Below are 24,136 nucleotides of genomic sequence, written 5' to 3'. Positions count from 1 at the left end.
GAGGAGACTTGTTTATACCATCACGCCAGAAAAACACGCGCACTTTTTCTCTTAGTAAGCCACTGTGACCACAAAATACTTATCTGTGTACACTTGACGTGGCCCTCAAAAACCCTGATCAGGTTCTATAAATTTCCATGAAGGCCAGAGGTCCTGCTTAGATGCACCCCATCTTCCAAAATTTATTCTGTCACCAAACTCTAGCCAAATTACAAAATGCTGTACTTACTTTCAAATGTACGAGTCCAAGAAGGTAAGAAAATCAGCTGTTTTTTTTACGTTAGCAAGGACAGTCTGCAAATACAGATAATAACACACAAACTGAAAATTAACCCCTGGTTTCCGGGAATCACTTAGTAGATGTCTGCTGTGACTGTCACCTAAACTGTGTATTTATTTCCAGGCATTTCCTGTTGAAATTCTGCCTTTCCAGAACTGACACACTGCTGTTCACTCACTCGCTTCCTGCACCAGGATCTCCCCGTATTTTCCTGCCTGAACACTCACACTGACCCCACAAACCCCTTACTTTTGGGCATCTGAGTTGTTTCCAATTTTCCCCATTTGCTGAGAATTGTGCACACATTTTCATATGCTTCTCGGTGCGTTTGTGCAGAACAGATTTCCAGGAGTGGAGTCCCCGGGTCACGGGACTTGCACGTTTTTAGTCCACAACACTGCCATGTGTATGCCAGTGCTCACATCACACGTCGCCAGGTTTTCTGCATGCCTCTGGGGGAAGAAAAGCTTCCCGCTGTTTCTGTGGATTTGGAAGAACTTTTGTTGTGATTATTGATCAAACTTCTTTCCGTGCAAACTGCCTGTTCTATAGATTTGTCCACTTCTTTTGGGGGAAATTCCTAATTACCATGTAGTATCCCTTTACATATTCCAGACCGTCTGTCTGCTCTATAGGCTGCAACGATTTTCCTTCTTTCTCACGAGTTAACTCCCTCGGTGGCGTCCTTCCAACAACCTAGGTGCATTTGATAGAATTCGTGTCCAAATCTACCAATCCCTTCTCTAAGGGCTTCTGTCATTACCCAGATCTTCCCAACTCCACAATTTAAAAAAACACATTCGACTAAATTTTGTTTTAGCATTTCTACAACTATTTCTAACAATTAGATCATCAATGTGTTTGGAACTTTTTTGAGTTGCCAAGGAGAATTGTTACTTTCTCTCCAACGGCTAACCAATGATCCCAACAAATTTGCCTAATAATCCATATTTTATCCACCAACTTGAAAATGCCACTCACACAGAAAAGACTGTCATACAGATCAATTTATCTCCCACAGCATTTGTACATGTGTTTCTCTCTAGCAGACCAGAACTCCCACTACACATATCTTCCTTAAAACTTTACTGGACACCTTGTGAATTCATTCTCCTGTATTAACTTTATCATCCCTTAATCAAATCCCACTCCCCACCTCCACTGCCCCCCCCTGAAACAGGTTTTCATTGAAGTTCTCTCTCTCTCTCTCTCTCTCTCTCTCTCACACACACACACACACACCTGAAGTGAAGTGATAGGTTTTAATACTAAATTTGCCATTAAAGCGTACTTCCCTACCAAGCCCTAGGTAATGTTTTACGTCCTTTCCACGTATTTCAAAGTCTGGTTTTTTTCCCCCCTATAGACCTCAAACATTCCTGTTTTCTCCCAAGGTGTTTTGTAGGGTTTATTGTTTCTGATACTGGACCTATTTTGCCATTACTTTATCACATACAGTACAGTTCATGATTTTTATTTTACTGATCTTGTATTTGTTCTACATAATCCATGTTCCTACTTATCTAATAGATTTTGTATGGTCTCTTCCTTTTTCCACTGAGCATTTCTAATATTTTGTCTCTTTTACTTTCCTATATAACCTTAACTGGAGACCCCAGAATAAGAGGGACTAATGGTGAGATTCCACACTTTAGAATTTCCCAATAACTGCTCTGCTTGCTTCAGGGTTTCTGATTACATTCTGAACCCTATTAAGGAACTGTCCTGCCATCACTCCCTCTCAGAATTTTATCCTAAGTGACTGCCATATTGTTTCAAGGTCCGTCAGTGTTTATGATACATCCGTGTTTTTTTTCTTTTAACATGCTCATCCTTCAGATTACTAACATAGAGGTCCTATTATTGAAAGAATCCTGCTTTTACAGACTAAGCCATTTGGTCATATTAAATGTACAATTAGATGCAATTTGCCAATATTTCGCTTAGGAAATTTATATTTATATTCTTAAGTAAAATTAGCCTTTTTCTACTACATTATCAAGTTTGGTAATTACTCATTAAAAGAGAGTGATGGTGGGCGCCCAAGTGGCTCAGTCAGTAAAGAATCCAACTCTTGATGTCAGCTCAGGTCATGATCTCACAGTTCATGGGATCAAGCCCCACATCAGGCTCTGTGCTGATAGCATGGAGCCTGCCTGGGATTCTCTCTCCCTCTCCCTCTCTTGCTGCCCCTACCCTTCCTTCTCTTTCTCTGTCTCAAAAAAAAAAAAAAAAAAAAAAAAAAACCTCAAAAAAAAGAGAGTAATGGTTATAACTCTGAACTAGTTTAGATAACAGAATTATCAATTCGTAGATATTTGTATAGAGTTCGCCTATAAAACTGATCCAGCATCTTTCACAAAAGTACATCTAAGGAAAATTTTAATTTTCCCGTGGTTACTAGTCCATTCACATTTTCTAGCTTTGTCAGATCAACTTATTTCACTTATATTCACCAAGAAAACCAAACATTTCATCTTGATTTTCAAATTTCAGCAAAAAATTTCTGCTGATAATATGGTCCTTTTAACTGTGATTCTATCACATTCTTTATCCTTAACTCTTCACACTGTTAAATTTTCTTTTTTTTTAATTAATCTTGCACAAGTTTATTCGCAAGACATTTTTTGCATCTTCTTTGTTGTTGAATATTGAATTAATGCTTTTTTGTATTTTTAATTGAAATACAATAACATGTTATGTTAAAGACCCACAGGATTCTGTATTGTATTCAATCTGATCTGACCGCTTTTGTTTGTAATGTCTAAGTTTCACCCTCCCATGTTTACTGTGATTACTGATAAACTGGGATTATATTGTCCTGATAGTTTGTGTTTAATTTGTTTTTCTTTGTACTTTATTCTTTACTCCCTTACAACAGGACTTTTCACTACTTTCTCAGTGCCTATACGTCCTATTTCTCCCTTAACAGTTTTAACATAGGCAATTAAACATGTATTTTTCTAGCAAAGCCACTGATTAAAACAGTATCTCCAATATCCTCTTGAATAAAAGAACTTTAGGGTGCTCACACTTCCCCCAAAGTTCAGAATGCCCTCCCCATACTGCAGCTGCTCTGATATTACTACTGTGTGGATACCAAATATGATTGCTCATTAAACAAAAGAAAATAAATTACTTATTCTGAAATCAATACTTATAAATTAATGTGCCCTTGATCTCTTTGTTACCATCCTTCTGGGTTCATTTTTCCTCATGCTCAAAAATATCTTCTTGTTTTTCTTTCAACATGGTCTCTGTGTGGCAAACTTTCCAGGTCCTTATAGGTCTGAAAATGTCTTTATTTTGCCCTCAGGATTGAATGACAGTTACATAAGTATGGAATTCAAGAAACCCAACAGATAGCTTCAGGCATCTGTTGTTACCTTTGAGAAATTTCTCATCCATCTATAAGCAATTTCTGTTCTCTTAACTAGTAAGTCTTTCAGGATTCCGTCTTCACCCTGGATACCGCTGTGTTTTACAAGGATGGCTCAAGATGTGTGTCTTGTTGGCCTATTCTGTCCTAGAAGGCGGTACAAGTTTTCTGTATCCATTTTTTCACTTAAATTCCAATTTTAATTTTTTATTTAAATTCCAATTAGTTAACATACAGTATAATAGTGGTTTCAGGTGTACAAATAGGGATTCAACACTTCCATACAAAAACTGGTGCCCATCACGACAGGTGCGTCCTTAATCCCCATCACCTGTTTCCCCCATCCCCCACCGACCTCCCCTCTGGTGACCGTTGGTATGTTCTCCGGAGTTGAGTCTGTTTCTTGGTTTGTTGTCTCTCTCTCTCTCTCTTTTCCCCTTTGCTCATTTGTTTTGTTTCTTAAATTCTACATACAATTGAAACCCTGTGGTATTTGTCAGGCGGTACAAATTTTCAATCTGAAAACAGTTTTCCTCGATTTGGGAAGATTATTGGCCATTTTATCACAAATACAAACTCAACCCTACTATTTATTTCTTTAGCTTCCATCAGATGCATGTGTTGCCTTTTAGATCTATTCACTAACTGTGGTTTCTCATCTGCTCTCTTTTTGTGCTTAATACTAGGAAATTTCTTCAGCTTCATCTTCTAGTCCACTACTTTTTTTTTCAGCTATGTCTGATCTGTGAATATTTACTGAGTTTTATTTTCAAGGGCCATAATTTCTATAATATTTCTAACTGGTTCTTTCACATCATCTCCTACTTTTTCTGTACAGCTGTCCCACATAGCACACGGGCTAAAAACAGGGATCTGAGCACAACCGAATCCAGGATCCAGTCTTCATTAGGAACACTTCCTCAGAACGTCAGTTACATAAGCACTTTGTGCTGTTTCCTAATGTGTAAAATGGAGCTAACAACAGGACCAACGACATACGGTAGTTGTGCGGCTTGAGGGAGTCCTTCCTGTGGAGTCCTCAGAACACTGATGAGAACATCTTAAGACTCAACACATGTTGCAAACATGGTCTCTGGGAAGAAAGTGCTCATCCACAGAGTTTACACCCGGTGCACCTGTGGGCCTGTTACTTCGGTCACTCACACTGATCCAAGTGTGCACGATGTCTATTCTAATCTCCACTGCTTCTAACTTGAAGGAAAAAGAAAACAAAATCTTGTTCTACAAATCTTCCCTTTTCATGGCCTCCCACTCCTAGTGTACAGATGAGCCTTGGCATCTTTTTCTGAATCTTCTTCCCGTTTATCCTTTAAATTTACTTCACCAGGAGGCTGCCCTCTGTACTTCAGTGTGTCCTGTCTTCCAAGCGATGACTGCATTTCGATGGCCTATTTTTCCTCACCTGTTCATCCTCCTCTCTCACACTCTAAGCAGCCAGGAGTCGTTCTTCTGGGGCTCCAGAAAGCCGAGAAGCAGGGTGACAAGCATCTCCTTCTTGATTCGCTGGGAAAATGTGGACTCTCCATCAGTGAGGAAAGCAGGGACCTCAGACTTTTAGGCTCCTCTGAGGATGTAGAGCTGGGGTGGCGTAAAGGCCTGTGCTCCCCCAGCTCCCGAGGGAGAACGTTCAGGGGGCAGGCCCCTGGATGAGGGTCCAATAAGCAGCTCCTCTGAGCTTTTTAGGCCCTCAACCTCCTTTAGGACCACACTGTGTAACTGTAATATGCATTTAACTTTCCATTGTTATTCTTCAGTGCTGAAAAGAACAGATTTTAAGAAATCACATATACACACACACACAGGCTTCAAGGATGCAAAGCAGAGCATGGTCCCTATTTACATTTTACATGGGTATTTTCCCAAATAAAAAAAAATTTTTAAAAAGACAAAATTATAGGAATCTACTTTCAAAATCACAAAATGTTTTCCTGATTATAGCATACATATATGAATATAAATATTACACCAAATATTACCTAATTTCTCATATCTACAACTATTTTAATTGACCATCCCAAAATATCTCAGGTACTTTTTATCTTTCAAAAAGGAACATGAACCACCATGTTATATCCTTGTGATAACAGGAACTGAGCTCACCATATGTTTGCTGTACTGCTCCCTTAGTATTATGAGAAAATATAGACATTTCAAATTCTATTTAGCTGGCTGGAAGGTAATCAAGTCAATAGCATAAAAATGTCTTCTATTATAGTTAAGAAGTGCTTATGGCAAAGCATAACCGAGTAATGCAAAATAATTCCACATGCAATTCTACTGATCTCATTTTGCCACTTAAATGATACACAGAGATCAATCATTCCCTCACCGGACCCCGCCAGCCAAAGCAATCATCATCCCTATTTTCTAGCAAACATGAATTAACCACTTTCCACATTTCCACACACATGGAGAAAAAGTAGAATGTGTCCATAAAGATGTGTACAGACCTTCACCTTGATGGGATTCTTCTACTAAGTATCACAAATTGAGGCTCAGGTCCGAAAGTATGAACAGAATGATGAACAACTTGAAAATAATTCATTCAACATTATCAATTCAGGTAAGTATTATGATAGCATTGTTTTTCCTCTAACCATTAAATTAGAGGTACCCACGTAATAGCAAGCTTCTATGTTTACAGAATGAGATTGTCTAATAAAATTTGTATATACAAAAATATCTACTCAAAAGGACTATTAAATTCCATCAATATGTTGTAAATTCGAATTTCACTGTACGCATGTTAGCATAATCACTATTGTTCCTTAAATTCAACTTTTCCCGTACTCCAGAGTTACATGTCTTAATTTCAATCTGATTTCTCCACCCAGATTAGAAACTTAGTTCATATATTCATTTGTCTTCTAAATATTTAAGTTTATTTTTTTAGTCATCTCTACACCCAACATGGGGCTCGAACTCACGACCCCAAGATCTAGAGGTGGATGCTCCACGACTGAGCCAGCCGTGTCTTCTAACTGGTAGTCTGTCATCACCACCTTCATCAAAGTCTGCTGAAATTTCCTCAGCACCAAAACCAATGGCACATGGTTGATTTAATCCCATCTGATTCCTCTATAACATATTACTCTAGGACTACAGACTTTTTAATATTTATTGGGCGGTGGGGTGGGGGGAGCCGAGAAAGAGAGAAAATCCCAAGCGGGCTCCATTCTGTCAGTGCAGAGCCCAATATGGGACAGGGCTCAAACTCACAAACCACAAGATCATGACCTGAGCTGAAATCAAGAGTTGAACGCCTAAATGACTGAGCCACTCAGGCGCCTCTAGGATTACAGATTTAACTGAAATGTCATAGGCATCTCATTATTAAAAAGAAATCAAGGCTAAACTGCCTTCTCTAATACATGACATCTCCGACACAAACTGATCTTTCCTTCGTCTGAGCACCTGCATCCTATCACCTGAGCTGCCCCGTCTTCCACGTCAGACTCCTCTGCAGGAAGAGAGCAGAGCGGTCACTGTGAGCCCAGGGCAGCAGGCGGCCAGAACACAGAACATTCCTACCCACCGTCCCACAGCTGCACGCAGTGCACGTGACACACGGCGGGACCGGGACACATCCCATCATTTGGAACAAAGTCACGCGCACGGGCTGAGGCTTGGGCTCAGACGGCCTTCGGGCTCAGGCCGCAGCAACCTGTGCCTGGTCTCCGGCCTGGCAGGCCGCCTGCAGATTTCAGACGTCCAGTCTCTGCAGTCGTGTGAGCCCACTTCCTGCATCAATCAGTCTCTCTCTAGATAGAGAGAGACACAGGTAGAGATACACATCCTATCAGCTCTGTCTTAGTAGCAATCACATTGTGTCTGGCGGCAGGTAATAGAAAAATGAAGTCAGGACGCCTGGGTGGCTCAGTCGGTTGAATTGGCTCTTGATTTCGGCTCAGGTCATGATCCCAGGGTTGTGGGCTGAAGCCCTGCGTCAGGCTCTGCACTGAGTATGGAGCCTGCTTGAGATTGTCTCTCCTTCCCTCTTTCTACCCACCTCTGCCCCTTGCCCCTGCGTGTGCTCACTCTGAAAAGAAAGAGAAAAAGGGAAGAAAGAGAGGAAAGAAGGAAAGGGAAAGGGAAAAGGAAAGGGAAAGGGAAAGGAGGAAGAACTCAAACTCACTTAACAATAAAGGCGATTTATAGGCTCACAAGGCTGCACAGTCCAGAGCTCAGAACTGGTCTGACTGCCTGGCACCATGACCCCAAGCACTCGGAAACCCTCTCTTCCCCTGGTATCTTGTGATCACAGCTTCAGCTGAAAGCTGATGACACCTCACAGTGGCAGGAGGGCTGCTCAGAGCTCCCGGAGATTTCTTTGCTCACTTCCAAGGAGTGTGAGTTCCAGAAGAGGAAGCCTCTCTTTCCCAGAAACCGCTTTTCCAATTTCAAAGGCTTGGGTCAGGTAACGTGCCCACGTGATGGACCCAGCTTCCTCCACGGTTCCTGGGATGCCGCGGGACACTGGGAAGAGCGGCGGTAACACAGAGGACATCGCAACAGACATGAGCGTCCTCATCGGGACAGCAGAGGTAAAGGCGTGGGCAGTTCCTGCTCACTGTGCACGCTCACACTACCAGTCCCCCCCCCCCCCCCCGTCAGCCCCTCACTCCTCACAGGTGTTCCAGCAGGAGCCCAAGCCCGCGGCTACCTACACGCCGTCATTAACGGAAGGTCCTCTAATCACGTTTGCTATTCCATTTAGACATGTGTCCCTAAGCGAAACAAGTGCAATTCTAAACGCCGGACCCCTTTCCGGTGGGGACTGAGTGAGTGCCGCACAGGTCGGCACAGTGAGAAAACCCACGCACGGCAAGACTAAGCCACGGGTTCACGAGTCACTGTCAACCACCTTCCTTCTGCCTTCAGTTTAAAAAAATCTTCAATAAACAAAGTGGATAAGAAAACTCAGACCTTTTTAGATTCTTGTGTTGAAAACGGTGTTAAATTTGTTTAGTAAACAAAGGTTCTGGAAAACTGTGATGTGGCACATGTCATAGATTAAGAACTCCACAACGGTTTACAGTGGAGTGACGTTCATTTGTACAATGTACTTCGAGAACAGTAGGTGGCAAAGGGCTTTGTGTGAAATCCAATCATCAGGGCATCAGGCGTTTACATCTTCTTATCTGCAATTGTTTTATAATTGCTGTGTTGCCATTAGCGAACGATGGGTAATGGTGTGTACCAGACGAGCAACTCTGTATTTTGCTTAATATTTTAACTAATGACCAAAGAAGAGAATTTCATTATAAAATGCATTTTGAATAATATTGAATGATCACGTGTTGCAAGAACCAGAAGAACTGGAGGAACTAAAAGAGGTCAGAGGTGGAGACAGTAAGCTGTGTTCGGTTCGCGGTCAAGTCCAGACCCTGCACACAGACAAGGCCGACCTGGGCTCAGAGACGCCTCCCCAATCGCGAGTAGACTAGTGAAAGGGTCTGAGAGTGCATCACGGTAAAGCCCAATTTTACTGAAGGGCCCAACCCTACTGGGGAAAAGGGTTTTATCCCACACATCACCACCCACAGAGGCTCACAGCGGAGGTCTCCTCCAGGGCATCACAGACCAGAGGCCAGCACCACTTTCCTGGCAAGTCAGAAGGACAACCAGCCAGTACTCCCCACGACAGAGTCCATTCCAGAGAACAAAACAGGACAGTAAGAGGCATCCTGACACGCCCTCCGCATGCTTGAGGAATGACAGGCCTTCTGTTCTCTGGTGGTGCCCTCAGTGACATCCAGGGTGAGACCACCAACGAACACACCTACCTCATATTAACAGATCTACTCACAGGAAAAATGCCTCCGTTTTTTACTGAGGTCAAGTTCACTCGCAGCAGTAGACGTGTTCTAACTCGTAATAACAGGAAGCCCTCCTATCCATAGTCCCGTTTTTCCCAACGCTCTGCTCTGAAGCACCCCCTTCACACCAGGCAGGACTGTGCTGGGTGGGAGAGAAGCTGGAAATGGCTGGGACACCTGGGGGGGGTGCATGAAATAAGCCGCCAGCACACTGTGTGAGAGGGCACGTGTGTGCCCACGCTCAGAAATGGACTTCCTAAGCAGGAGAAGTTTAGATCACATCACAGGGCCATGAAGAAGTGAGAAGATCCCCGGACAAACGCTCAGATGGTGAGAGAGAACCTCACACGGGGACTTACAACCCTTTCCAGGCACGCTCTGATTCAGGGAGTCTCAGCACACCCGCAGAGGTGGCCCCACATGAGGACACCACAGACACATATAAAATGGGAAGAAGATAGTCTAATTTGAAAGGCACCATCGTGAAAGGTACTGAGTGTTAAGTACGAATGTTAGGATGGGGTAAATCAGGTATTTATTTATCTAGGGTAGGGTAATATCCACTACAAACTTACAGTAGCCTGTGTACCTCTGGTGTGGAGAAATCATACTGCCTCTTACCTACCCGTGCACCCGTGTGGACAGAAGGCCGCTCCGCTGGGGCACTCACTGACACACCTGAGATCGCACCTGGGGACCACTCAGGGGTTAGCTCTCCCGCCCACTTCCCGTCCCCCCGAAGGCACAGGTCCCAATCAGCAGCTCTCTCCTATTCTCCTCAGGGAAGGGGTGAAGCGGCCTCCCAGGGGCCCATTCCCTCCCACAGGAGAGAGGAAACCTCCCTGGGGCTCGGCAGACCCAGGAACACATTCTGATGACCAAGAAAGAGGAATAGACCTCATACATCTCTGCCTCTGGGCCCTTCCGCCCTCAGTGACATTCACCATCACGCACAGGCCCTTCCTTTAAGATCCACGCGCACAATCCCAACCCTTCCCTCACCCAACACCTGCACACAGAAGGACGTCACCAACAGATAATGTTCAACCAGCGCAACTCCCATCTGTCAACCCTGGTGACACGCAGCCTGAGGACCCCTGTGTCACTTTGTAACACATGGAGCACGTCATCTTCTTAGGGCTCCACACCAGCCACTGGACAGGCAACCTTGAGATGGATCAGCACAAAACAACACACTTTACAGGAGCCACAGCCAGGACTCCATTTCCGATCTGACTTCAAGTCGGTCATGTGTTCCAAAGGACCTACTAAGTCACCATCCACACTCTGCTTCATTTTACAACAGAGCCCAGGTCCTACCTTCCCTCCTGAGGCTCCCTGAGGCTCCCCCCACCCCACCCCCCCCCCCGGGGCTGTGTGTACCGCCCCCATCCTCTGAGGCTTATTCCCTGCCCTTTCCCCTTCCTTCATTTCCTCTTAACCACTGTCCTCTGCATTTCAAAAGGAGCTTTATGTTCAAAGGGAAAGAGGTAACAGGAAAGATGGCTAAGAAACTGCCTTTTGGATATGGGGGGAAAGAGATCAGATTGTACAGAAAACAGACCTACCTTAATGGTAATCTCTCTCCTCGGGCTTTTGTCCAGCATAATACAAGAGAGCAAGAGCTTAATGTTTAGGGAGGAAGCACGGATGCTTTGTGCTCCCAGCCCAGAAGGAAACCTGAGGTAACCAAAAGCCATCACAGAGGAAGCAAAACTCCAAAAACAAGACATTTATGAGAAATAGGACATCTGAAGGTACTGAAACTCTCGGAGTCGAGAATTATCTGAGGTCCTCCGCCCGAGCCCGGAGATGCACACATTACAACTAGGTGCCTCCACTCTGGGGCAGCATGAGGATCACAAATCCCCAATCCTACCACTGCGACATGAAGTGTCTCTGCTTCTCGTTCCTGCCAGCCTGGCCCTTCAGCATCCTGGCCATGATGTAAGGGGAATAATCTGGCATCCGTCCTTTTACATAGTGCTAATTTATAAAACCTCTTCAGAAAGAGCGATGTAACACTGACAGGTGTAGCTGAGTAGGACCACCCACGGCCTCACTGACTGAAGGCTACAGACACAAAGATGCTTCATCACCCATGATTTCTCTGAATTGCACAAGAAATGGCTGACAGAGTAAATGGAGCTCTGGCTTCCAAGTCAAGCATCTAAAACTATAGCATGTACCACAGTGGACAAGAATTTAAAAACAACCCACACATTTATTTGTCTTTGCCTGTGGGGCACCTATCCCTCATCCCCTGGCTCTGCCTTGATCCTCCTTTGGGACTAGCCCCCACCCCCATCAACCCACAAGGGAACCTGCCCTCCTGCAGGGCTGGGCCCACGATCCAGACCCGGTCAGGCCGTGCAGTCTGCCTCCCACACACGCAAGGTGTCCAGAGCTAGTCATGGACCAGAGGACAGTCGCTACTATGGGCTTTGGTGGAATGACTGGGCACGACTTCCAAGATAATGTAAGGCTGCAGGTGCCACAGGCTACCAGGTGGAGAAGGCCACCCGAGAGAAACCACAAGGGCCTCAGGCAGGGGACAGAGAATCCACACCCTAACGCCATCATGTCAGCCCTTAGATCCAGCCTCCCCTTACATGACCCTGTATACGGGTCTCATACACACCCTGAGTGTTTGTAGACCATAATGAGCTGAGAATCTGTCACCTGTAATGAAATAAACCCTACCTGATTGAGGAAGCTACACGTCTATCATAGTAAAATGTTGCCTCACATCTTCTGGTTCTAAGATCTTACCTTATGCCCAATTTTCCATGGGGTTTCCAAATGGTCTTGGCAAAGTAAATTAGCAAAATATAGCATCCTGTCTTTTTTGTCTTTAAGATGGAAGGGCTAGAAGGGGAAACCCAGCAAGAACTAACAGTCCAGGTTGAAATCTGAATGTAGTTTCCCACAGAAATGTAATTATAAGTGTTGGTTAGGTTCCCAGCTCTGTTCGTGTCCAAACAAATGAGAAAAGATGAACTCAGAGTGGTATATAGGACATGGGGAACTATAGCTTAAAAAAATCATACTGCAGATCCTTCTGGAACCCTAGAAACTGCAGGTGGTTTTGGAGTTCAAGACAAATAACACTAAGAACACACCAAAACACGGCCCTCCTGAAGCTGGGAACGACCAGCTCCAAATGCACTCCCCCAGCAAAGACCCACACAGCTTTGGGGGCAATCACAGAAATGGCTTCCCAGACCTCGGAAAGTACCCTGATGAGATGAGACAGACCTGGGAAGGACCACAGGGAGCAGTGAGGGGGCGAAAGTTGGAGCTGCCATTTCTAAAGCTCCACTCCCGCTACAATTCCACCAAGATGTTTATTCTTGGCATTTAAAAGGCGGAAAAATGGCACCTCGGTGTCTCAGTTGGTTAAGCATCCAATTCTTTTTTTATTATTATTAAATATACTTTATTGTCAAATTGGTTTCCATACAACACCCAGTGTTCATCCCAACAGGTGCCCTCCTCAATGCCCATCACCCACTTTCCCCTTTCCCTCGCCGCCCCCCCATGCACCCTCAGTTTGTTCTCAGTATCTAAGAGTCTCTTATGGTTTGCCTCCCTCCCTCTCTGTAACTTTTTTTTCCCCTTCCCCTCCCCCTGGTCTTCTGTTAAGTTTCTTAGGATCCACATATGAGTGAAAACATATTAAGCATCCAACTCTTGATTTTGGCTCAGGTCATGGTCTCACGGTTCATGAGTTTGAGCCCCGAGTGACCGCACGGAGCCTGCTTGGGACTCTCTCTTTCTCTGTCCCTCCCCTGCTCATACTCCTGAAATAAGTAAATAAACTTTAAAAAATAAAAAGGAAAAAGGTAACTTTTGACAACTGCAGTCCACTTAGCAAATCCTACCCACTGCAAATTACGGGAGTGTCTGAAGGTTTAGGAAAAGGGAGACAAGTTTACAGAAATTAGGACACACAGGGCCCTTTTGGGGCAACTTAAGCTGAATTACAGTGAAAACATTCCAAGAAAGTGTCCAGTATCCTGAGCGATAAGGAAGGAAATAATTAACTTCACACCCTCAAACACATTCATGTCAGACTTTTCCTGGAAACCTTACAGGCTGCTGAGGCAGCGTTCATTCCTGCAGCTGACCATAAACTGGGAACTGTAGAGCACAGGACAAACGAGGACGCACGCTGCCCCCCGCCCCTTGCCACCACACTCCTGGGATTTACTCCGAAATGGAAAGACATATGTGTGTCAGGAGTGGCTTCCTGAGACCCACAGAGAATGTGATCTCACTGCAGAACAAGCCGGAGGGACAGAACATCTGAGGAAATTTAGCAAAAACACAGACTTCATCACTGTTCACCTTCCCTTGAATGTACGCAAGAGTCTGAAACCAGAGGCACACCTAAGACAAAGAAGAATGTGGTTTCCTTAAAAATCCCAGAGTCCTGGCACTAAAACAGACTGCAAGGAGTCCTCTAGAACAGCTCTGCCTTTAATTCAATAACCCACTGTTAAATATGTGACTGTCTCCTGTTTCTAGAGATTTCTACACAGGCAAGTCCACGTGTATGCTGTGTATGGAGGGCTCTGGCGTTCAATCACCTACAATGTCGAGACGATGATTTCTTATTCCGAACCAACAGCCCCCCTGCTGCCTCTTAAATTCACCACAGACACCCCTCCTAACCTACTAAGAAGGCCACTTAACACTCACATTAGAGCTGGCAGCTGGATGTATTCAAGGATAAGCCTTTTTATCCAGAATTTAACTTCAAATTTAACTTGAAGGCCGTGGAGTTATATTTTCTTCCCAGTGTTTGAAAAACACTATTTCCAATCGATAGTGCAGTACAAATACAACACGCTCAGTTATGATGCTCAAAGTTCAGCATGGGTACTGCAAAGTGGGAACATGAGATTCAAAGGGGCGCACTTCTCTGGCTGAAACAGGACAAGTCCCTGTGGCCCAAGTATTTCTATTTTCCAGGAAAGCCTAATCTATTGAAATGGCCTCTGGACACTAACTGTATAATGGGATTTGAGTTTTATAAAAGGCAGAATTGACAACTAACGAAAAGCAAAGTTCTGGATGTGCACATCGCATGGCCCTTCTCCACCAGCCCTGCTGGGCTTCCACAGTCCCATCCTCACGAGACAGCGAACCACATGCCTCAAAGGTCCCTTTCACCTTCAATCAGAAAGATGCATGTGCAGGAGTTACAAAAGCAGATCAGATGCTGATTATTTTTAGACAGTCTACACTCTGTGTAGCAAGGAATAAACCATGAGCAAAAAACCCACAACAGCAGCAGGAATACACTCTGATTCTAGGAACAGAGAAAGGGATCAGTGGAAAGTGAGTCCTAGGTTGGGAGACACAATTCCGCGCTGGAGAAACATGGAAAGTTCCGTATGGAGGATGGGACATTTGGGCCAAAGCCACTGAGACCTGAACAGGCAGGTCCAGGGACAGGGGCCAAGGTGGAGCCCTGACAGGGTGAGTGTGCAGGGAACAGCCAGTGTGCAACAGTGAACAGGAAAACCGAGGAGGAGAGTGGGTTTGCGAGGGTCGCGAGGACACTTGAGCCAGGAAATACGGACTTGTTCCAGGACCAGAAGGGACGCAGTGATGACTAAGTCCAACAGTGAGGACGGGGCCAGCGCGGAGGCAAGAACAGCACAGAAGTCAGGCTCAGTGCAGGGCCGGGGACAGTGCAAGGGGTCAGCACGAAGGTCTGGGTCAACACAAAGGTCATGGCCAGCATCAGGGTCAGCACAAGGATCACAGTCAGCACGAGGGCCAGGGCCAGCACAAGGGGTCAGCACAAAAGTCAGGTTCAGCATGGGGGCGGGGACAGCGCAGGGGGTCAGCACAGAGATCAGGGTCAGTGTGAGGGTTGGGGCCAGCACAGGGGTTGGCATCAGGCGTCCGAGTTACAAGGCAGATTTGGGAGGCAGGAAGCAAAGCGCCAGCCATGGCTGTGGCTGGAGTGGAAGGCGCAGTACAAAGCAGACAGCCTGTGGCACCCGCCTCATCCCTTCCTGGGGGACAGGCAGTGAGGAGGCATCTGGGCTCAGCCACACACAGAGCTGGGCTGGCTAATGGCTCCAGAACAGCACTGGTTCTTCCAGGTTCTTCCAGGTCCACGGTCACACTACACTGGGCCGTGCCCTCCAGCACACTGTCCCCAATCCCCGGAGAATGACCCGAGGCCAGCACAGAGCTGGGGCCGCAAGAGCTGGGGCACAGGTTCTCACGGGACCACCTTCCGAGGAGCCTCCTGTGGGCCGTCCTCTAATTCCCACAGTGTCTCCCCCCCTCTCACCTCCTCACACCCTGCAGAGTACTTAGCGCCCTGCCGTAGCCCTACCTTTTCTTTGACGCCTTCCCTACCTCTTCTGATCCCACGCATTTCTCCTCGCTCTGAACTGTCCATGTTGGAAATGACAACAGCGGGTCTGGCCTCCACTCGCGGTTGCCAGCGTCTTAGTCTCCAGCCTCCGCCTCTTAGGGGACAGCGTCAGCCCTTCGGGGTCAGCGCTGCTCCCACCCAGATATTACAGCGGTTGGAGAGCCTCAGACACCAATCTGCAGTCACAGGTTCACAGAGAGGCTTTCGTGAGCCGTGAGCTCGCATAACAGCTAACGTCATCCTCGCCTGGACCCCAGAGCTCGGCACAGAGCTGGGCACGTGTGAGGGCTGGAAAAATCACGTGGACAGGTCAACCCCCACGCGGTCGGCACCTCACAACCAATGCAGAGAAGGAGGTGAAGAAAACACGGCCCCAGAGTGGCCATCCCCCAGACACTGTCCCAGAGCGAGAAGGAATCACGGACACTGTCCTGCCGCGATCAGGTCACTGGCTAACCGCAGCTTCCGCCAAGGGACCCTGATTCAGAACAGAGGCAGACACCCCTCCCCTAAACCCATTTACACAACGCTGTGCTCAGCAAGGCCCGTCGTCCACGGCAGCTCCTCTGAAATCATCCGTCACTGACATGACGTGCGAGGTCAGTGCGTCCTTCAGCATTTCGCAAACGCTACCACTCACGTCCTTAATTTAACGTGTGCGTATTCTCCAGTGTTTACATCCCTTCCTAAATCAGGGAAGAGATGCATCCTGCAGGGATGAGACCCCAATATGCCTCAGTTTCTCTTCACAAAGGAGATAATATACATCTAGAAATCAAGATTGTAAGATCCACCCTTAAATTCCTCCAACTGCTTCCTCTTAGAGATGCTTTCTGCTACATTATTTTCCCAAACAGCTTCGTTAATTCAATAAAGATATGTTAATAATAATTGCTGTTTAATGGCTGTTTCCTGAGGGTCAGAACTATGCATAGTCACAACCAAGCATGTGCCCAGAGTTGTGGGAAGGGAGGAAGAAATGCCCAGGAGAGGTGGTGGCAATGTCACATCAGTAACAGTTTATTTAGGTAAAGTCAAGGGTCTGTGGGGGGGAAGAGCTGGCAGGGAAAGGCTTCAGGAGAGTCACAGTCGTGACCCAGCTTCTCAGGGACATCACGGTTCAGGCAGGTGACACGAAGACAGGAGGTCACCCAGGAAGAGAGACAGGAGGAGCAAAGCAGGGAGGGGGAGGCAGCAGACAGGAGGAGTGGGCAAGGGTCTGTACCACGTGGCAGAAGAAAGAAACAGGCCTGCCTAGGAGAGGCAGGACCCCTCACTTCCAACTTCTTGACAAAGATCATCTGCCCCAAGGCACAACCCACTGCGAGAAAACACACGCGCTTTCACGCACGCCTAGAGGAGTGCACACAGATGTGCATACCCAGACTTCGCATATGCACACACACACATATGCACACCTACATGCATACATACCCACATGTGTGCATGCACATGTCTGCGTGAATGCACAAACATGCACACACGCACACAAGTGTGTACACATCTCCGTGCAAGCACACCCACACACATGACCATGAACATGCATGCATTCGTATACATGTGCAGACTTGTGTTGGCACACATATACACATGTGCACACACATGCCCATGCACACCTGCATGACTGCACACCTGCATACGTGCGTGCGCCCACCTGCGACCGTGCACACACACACACAGTTTCTCTACTGTGGACACCGAGCATCTTGTCATGTCGTCTCAATCTCAAGCAGCAGGACGGTGTTCCTCCCCCTGGCCGGGAAGGTAAGGTCCGCTCCCAGCAGATGATGCTGCTGTCCATGTGAGCAGCTATGTGGGTCCTTCGTGGCAGCTTCATGGTTGTGTACAGCTGTGGGACCTCCACGAGCAGTTCCCAGGTCCAGCTGATTCCCCTTCCAGAGTCAGCACTGAGCTGATATCAGAGGGTTGCCTAAGTGTCCCCAACACGCCACCTTATCGTCTTTAAAGAAGCAGTGTCCTGAACACCTTTCACACACACTTCAACAACTCAGGCACTTTTTAAATGCAACACAACACTCCTCAACGGGTTTGGGGCCTCTGCAGCGTCTCCTGTCTGAGAGTAATATAATGAGATCCTCAGAAGGTCAAGCTGGCCGCGCTGGGGCAGGAGATTAGTGCGGGCAGACACAAAGAACAGGCTGAGGTGGTTTCCCTTAAGAGTGGACCTGCTTTAAGAGCTTCAGAAACATCACCCAGAAGTGTGATTTTCCCAATGTGCTTCTTCTGTGTAACCACAGTGCTAATTAAGGCAAGCAGAAATGCTTACCCAATTACTGTAATTACAACATTAATTCACAATGCTTAAGTGCTTTTAATAATCTAAAGTGAGTTCACAGTTAATATCAACTATTTGGTATGCATCATTAGCAAAATGCATTTTTGCAAAATATGCCTTGTCACTACGTTGGCTGTGTCAGGTACACAGAGCCAGCCCCAGACATAACGGGAAGTAAGCTGAATTTGAGAATTTCCTACCTATCTTCCAGCTCTCACCTCGGCCAATGGCAGATTTCCTCTATTCTGGAGCTTCTAGTCCCAAACGCCCAGGACCTTCCTGCTGCTCATGAACTATTTAAACACTCCCGCTACCACATGAGCCTTCTCTCCGGCGCTCCCCACCCCCCCACCCTGCCCCAGACATCCACCTGACCCTTCTCCACACCCTTCTCTGGCACCCCCTGGACCTCCAGCACGGTGCGGCCACACCCCCTGAGCACAGAGTGAAAGCAACAGGTGCATCTCCGGGGAACGGACCTGAGAAGTGGGTCCAGGATGAAGGGGACACTGAGAGAAGGTGTTGGTGTCAGCGTCAGCTCCCCAGAGAAACCGTTTTCAACGGCAGGACCAGCTCGCCTGAAGGAAGGCGATACACAGTGCTGGGCTGTGGACGGGTGCCTTTCCCTGTAGGGCTCCTCCAGGAATCCCAATCCCAGCACACTCACCTGGAATCTGAGGTCAGAGCACACCACCAACCCAAGATTCTTAGCAAAGCGTCCAGGGGGAAGCCAATCAGGAACATGCACCTTCATCATCGATGGAAACCAGTACCTGCCATTTGTTCAGCGTGGGGCACACACTACCAGGAGCCCTGAGTATGGCGTGGGGACAGCATCGAGAGACCCTATCTGGAAAGTTTCAGATCTAGCAGACAAGATTCTGACTGAAATAACCACATGGAGGCAGAACAGGGCCCCCGGGAGAATCCCAAAGGCAAGCACCACAAATGTGGGTGGGCATCTGGAGACCTAGAGTCTCGGACACAGCTGGCGGGGACACAGACACATGAGACCACCATGCAGGACACTGGCAAACTTCCTGAAGAGTCACACCTACATCTGTGGTCCGGGAACCACCGGAGAGAAATGAAAACATATGTCCACCAAAACACACCTTACCCATGAGAGCCAAACACTGCTCATGACCCAGGAGTCCTTCCACAGAAGAACGGACAGACAGAAGTGTGGGATGTGCATATTCGTACAAGGGAACACCAACCCAGCAATCGTGGGAAACAAAGTACTTATATGTGCAACAACAGGAATAAACCTCAGATGTTCAGACACAATGGAAGGCACCAAGCACAGGAAACTACAGAAGACTGGACTCCAGTTGGTTTCCAAGAACACATGCAACTATTCCACGAGAGAGAGGTCAGGAGTTGCCTCTGGGGTGGGTAGGGGACTTCCCAGAAACAGCACAAAGGTTTCTGGGATCCTTTGTCCTCTGTGGGGTGATGGGGACACCATTACCTGCACCTGTTGAAACTCACTGACTGTGACAGTGAATGCCTGTCCATTTTATTGTATGTAAGCTATTGTTATTCCTCCATACAAACGTACATAAAAAAGAGGAATACTGGATGCCCAGACGGAAGCAAATTTAAGTTCAAGACAGCATCTGCAGACAGAGTTCCTGGCAGTTAGGAAGGCTTCACAGGCAAAGGGATCCCTGACCTGTGCTGTGAAATGGTAAGTAGGTATTTGCCATCAAAAACACTGTGGTCAGGAGGGAATATTTCATATCAGGCGGCTTCGGGGGAAAGGAGGCTGGAGAGAGACAATGGGTCCACAGACAGTAGGCATCCAAGAGGCTGGAAGGGGGCTGAGCATGGGCAGGGGGCAGGCCAAGGAGTCTGTGCTGCCCTACTGGAGGCTGGGAGCCTCCCGGTGAAGGATTTTAAATAGGAGACATCACAATGGGACCTGTACTGTGAGGCAGTAACAAGAGGTCAGGCCAGCTCAGAGGACAGGAGAACAGTCCTCTTAGACTGGAACAGCCACCAGGGAAAACCAGCCAGAGTCTGAAGTCAGGCAGCAGCTCTGGGCATGAAGAATCCAAGGAAGAGACTGCTCCTTCCACATTTCGTCCTCCCCAGACCCCAGACATCATGTTAAAGATTTCTTCAAGAACACCAGAAGCCAAGACAGAGTCCTATCAGTTGTACAGAAATCTTAAGGATTTCCTGAAAATGAGAGGTCAACAGGGACGGAGGGAAGGCCACGATAAAATCACTCCCAGGAGTGGCCAAGGCGGCCGCAAAGACCCTGGGACGCGAACCAGGAAACACGGAGTCCAGAGACCAGGAGGGTGCCAGGCAACGACAGCCCATCCTCATTGTCGGGGTCTGTGTGCATGCATTCACCTACTTGCCATGGCTCATCCATACCCCACAAGTCAATACACACATCAGGGCTGTTTGCAGAGTGACAAAAAACATGGTCCTCAGTGCACTCGATTGCAGCTCAGGTCAAAGAAGACCCGCACTGCCTCTGTTCCAACTCCTGGGCTGTAAACACATCTGTTCATGGCATTTTTTGCATGTATCTCTACTGGTGGTCTCACTGTTCAGAATGCCCCCAGGCCAAGTGCCAGACTGCTGCCCAGTGCTCCTAAGGTCAAGAAGGCTGCAAAGTGCCTCACAGAGATAACATGTGTTAGGGAAGCTCTGTTCAGGTGTGAGTTCCATGGAAATGAATCAGTCACGTGCAGTAAATGACAGGTCTTTAAACACACACACAGACAGGAGGAGGCTGTGTACTGACTGGTTGATGAACATGTTGTAGCCAAAGGCTCACAGGCACCTGACGTGGTGCTTCTCCAGGAGCAGTGGTTCAACGTTCACAGACGCTGAGGTCCAGGGGCCTTACAGAGCCCAGGACAATGAATAACGAGAACCAACTGCAGTGCGACGTTTAAACGAGAAAATGCACTGGGGGTTTCTAAAGCGTGGCCGCTCCCCTCCCACGGGTGCTATGCTAGGTCACAGGTGGTGCCAGAGAACCTGAGACAGGAGGCAGTGGAGCGGCCCCACTAGCCAACGTCACCCAAGGCAGGGGAAAGAGTCACACCACACCACAAGTCACCGGCACAACATGTACCCTCTCTCAAGTCACTACGAATGAATTCTCGTGATTAGAAGCAACTGCGCCTGCCATAAGGCCAGCTGGACTTCGGAAACAAGGACAGACAGATAACTAGAATCGTCCCGCTGGGGAAGAAGGGCACCCAACCAACCAACAGAAAAAGTCACAGAGAAGCAGCCTGCATACAGAAGCATGGCCGTGAGAAGTACCGGGAAATGCTGGCCGGGGAAAGAACTGTGTGAAGATGCACACTAACTGTCATGAAACCGAACGGGCCGAGCATGCGCGTGATCACGGAGGAGCAAGTCAGTGGCTGTAAGACCCCCTTGAGGATTCTACCAGAAAACTGCACAAAATGCAAGGACGGGACAAAGGTTAAAAGACATCAAGGACTATTCCGGGAGCTCAGGTGTTTCCGATGCGACCTTCGGAAGAAAAGCCAGAGAGAACGCGGAGGAAAAAAGAAAGAATAAAAATTCCCCAAAATAAAGGAAAAGCAGCAGCTTGAGCTCGGTGGAGCCCACTGAGCACCCAGCGGCAAGAACAGGAAAGCAGGCCACAGCAGGAGGAAAAGCTCACAGGGGCACCCATGTGCGGAACCGGGTGGGGGCGGGGAGGAAACCTGACCCACGAGTCAGGCCTGCGGTCAACAGGACTCCGCTGGTGACGCCACGTACGTGTCAGTGGTTTCCAAGGAGAGTGGTTACAGATTTTGATTCCAATGCTCAGTAAAATTAGACTTTATGTGGGAATAAACATATTTTTAGTCACCAAGGACTCTAAAAGCTTTCCCACTCACAGATGTGAACAAAGAGACTGTTTAGAAGAGACAACAGCAAAGGGAAAATGAATAAAAGCTGAGGAGGAGACATGGCAGAGGAGCCCGTGTGGCAACAGGGGACACGCAGCCAACGGACCCACCACGTATAGCCGGGACACATCTGCATGGCCGATGCTGCGGGGGCCGGGAGGAGGGGTGGCCTGGGGGGATCAACTGCGTCCCAGATCCTCGACTGGGACTCTGACAGAAAGGTGCGTGTCACACATGTTCGATGTGAAGATACTCTGCCTTGTGCAGGGAAACGCAAAGATCTCAATAAAATATTAGCACGCTGAACCCCACAGCATGTCACAAGACGACACTCCAACTGGGAAATGGATGAATGGTTCAGTATGAGAATAGTTACTACCTCGTTCCAAACGTATTGAAGACGAGACCTCTTCATACAGATGCTGGCTAAGCGCCTGATTAACGTCAACACCATCCCTCATTTCTTATATAATGTGAACATTAAGATTAAAGGGGAATTTATTTCTTTTGTAAAAGATTGCTTACCTTAAGTCCACTAGTGATTATCTTGGTAATTAACACCATGCTACCTGTCCTAAGCCATGCAATAAGACAAAAAAAAAAAAAAAAAGGGGCGGGGGGGGGAATATGGAAAGGAAAAATAAAATTTTTATTTATTACAATTACAATTTGTCCACTTAGAAGACCCAGGTTGACACCAAATTAGCAACCCTTCAATAAGGAAACAATACAACAGCACAATTTAAAAACTTGGAAAAGAATATGAAAATGTGACTTATTTATTAAATGATACCAACGCATCCTACAAATAAAAACTTCCTATATGCAACCTCCCTAGTCGTCTTGGAAATTTAATGAGAACGATGGTACGATGACTCCATCAGAGTGCTAAAATCTGAGTTGGTAAATATGATGTCTGTCAAAGTCATACATGAATACTCACTGACTCAGCAATTCCACATGATGAGCAATTGCGCATATTCAAAAAGACGAGTATGCAACAAAGATTATTACAGCAATGCCTGCTCTAGGAAAAAAACCACCTAACCTGTGTGCACAACAACAGGGGAACGGTTGCCCAGACGACGACACATCCACTGTGAAACATGGGACACACGCAATACAGTGAACTAAGCAACTGAGCAACATGGTAACTATGCAATTCCTGACCCCAAACCGGAGTCTCTGCAAAAGGGAGACACGACATAAAACACATTACTGGGTCAACGGACAAAATAGGGAGTATGGAAGGTACAAGAGATAAACACATTGCATCGGTGTTAGGTTTACGGGTGATGATGCACTGGGACTAGGGAATGAACACCCACGTTCATAGGAATACGCACAGCAGAACACAGAGGTGAAGAGCACAGGCCCATGCAAGGTGCTCCATGTGGGTCATGGGAACGTACCGTGTGCACATGTGTGCAAAGGGGGAGGGAGTGCAAGTGTGAGCTCAGGTGATAAAACAAACAGGGTGAAACAGCAACGATGGGTGAATATACACACGACTATTCTCTTCTTGAAACTTGCCTAAAGTCTGAAGTTATTCCCAAAAAGGTTGTTTTTAAAAGAAATGCAGATTTTTATACACATACGTTAAAATACAAAGATCTATTTGGCTCATTCAGTGAAAAAACTAGCTGCAGAACTCTTTGTAGCCTGATCTCAATTATGTTAGAAATGTACACAGGGGCACTTGAGTATATATTCAGGATAAACACATTTATCCATATAAATGCACAGAAACACCAAAGTCCCATACACAGGTATAGCCAGGGAGGATAAGAATTTTGAGGGTTAAAATTCTGCATTCAACTATGAATTACCTGCAACATTCTAAATCTTTTAAAAACACGTTTCTTGTTTACATTGTTTCTACTTGGGTATACCAGCAGGAAGGGAGGAGAGGCCAACATTTCCAGGGAAAGTCATCAATCTCGAATTCTCCGAGCTTCTCAGTATAGGGAATCAGCGGGCAGTCCCACAAATCATGGGAAGCATCCGTCACTCAGAAAACGACAAAATACCAGCAGTGG

At 46.9% G+C, this 24,136-nt stretch overlaps 1 protein-coding gene across 5 annotated transcripts in view; it reads right to left on the bottom strand.

Moving 5' to 3' along the window:
• Nucleotides 1-24,136, bottom strand: part of DLGAP2 (DLG associated protein 2) — a 770,542-nt gene that overhangs the window by 672,950 nt on the left and 73,456 nt on the right. The window lies entirely within an intron of this gene.

Source organism: Acinonyx jubatus, chromosome B1, assembly GCF_027475565.1.
Source record: "Acinonyx jubatus isolate Ajub_Pintada_27869175 chromosome B1, VMU_Ajub_asm_v1.0, whole genome shotgun sequence".
NCBI lineage: Eukaryota > Metazoa > Chordata > Mammalia > Carnivora > Felidae > Acinonyx > Acinonyx jubatus.
The sequence above is the reverse complement of the archived record's forward strand: the minus strand, read 5'-3'. Positions and strand labels throughout refer to the sequence as shown.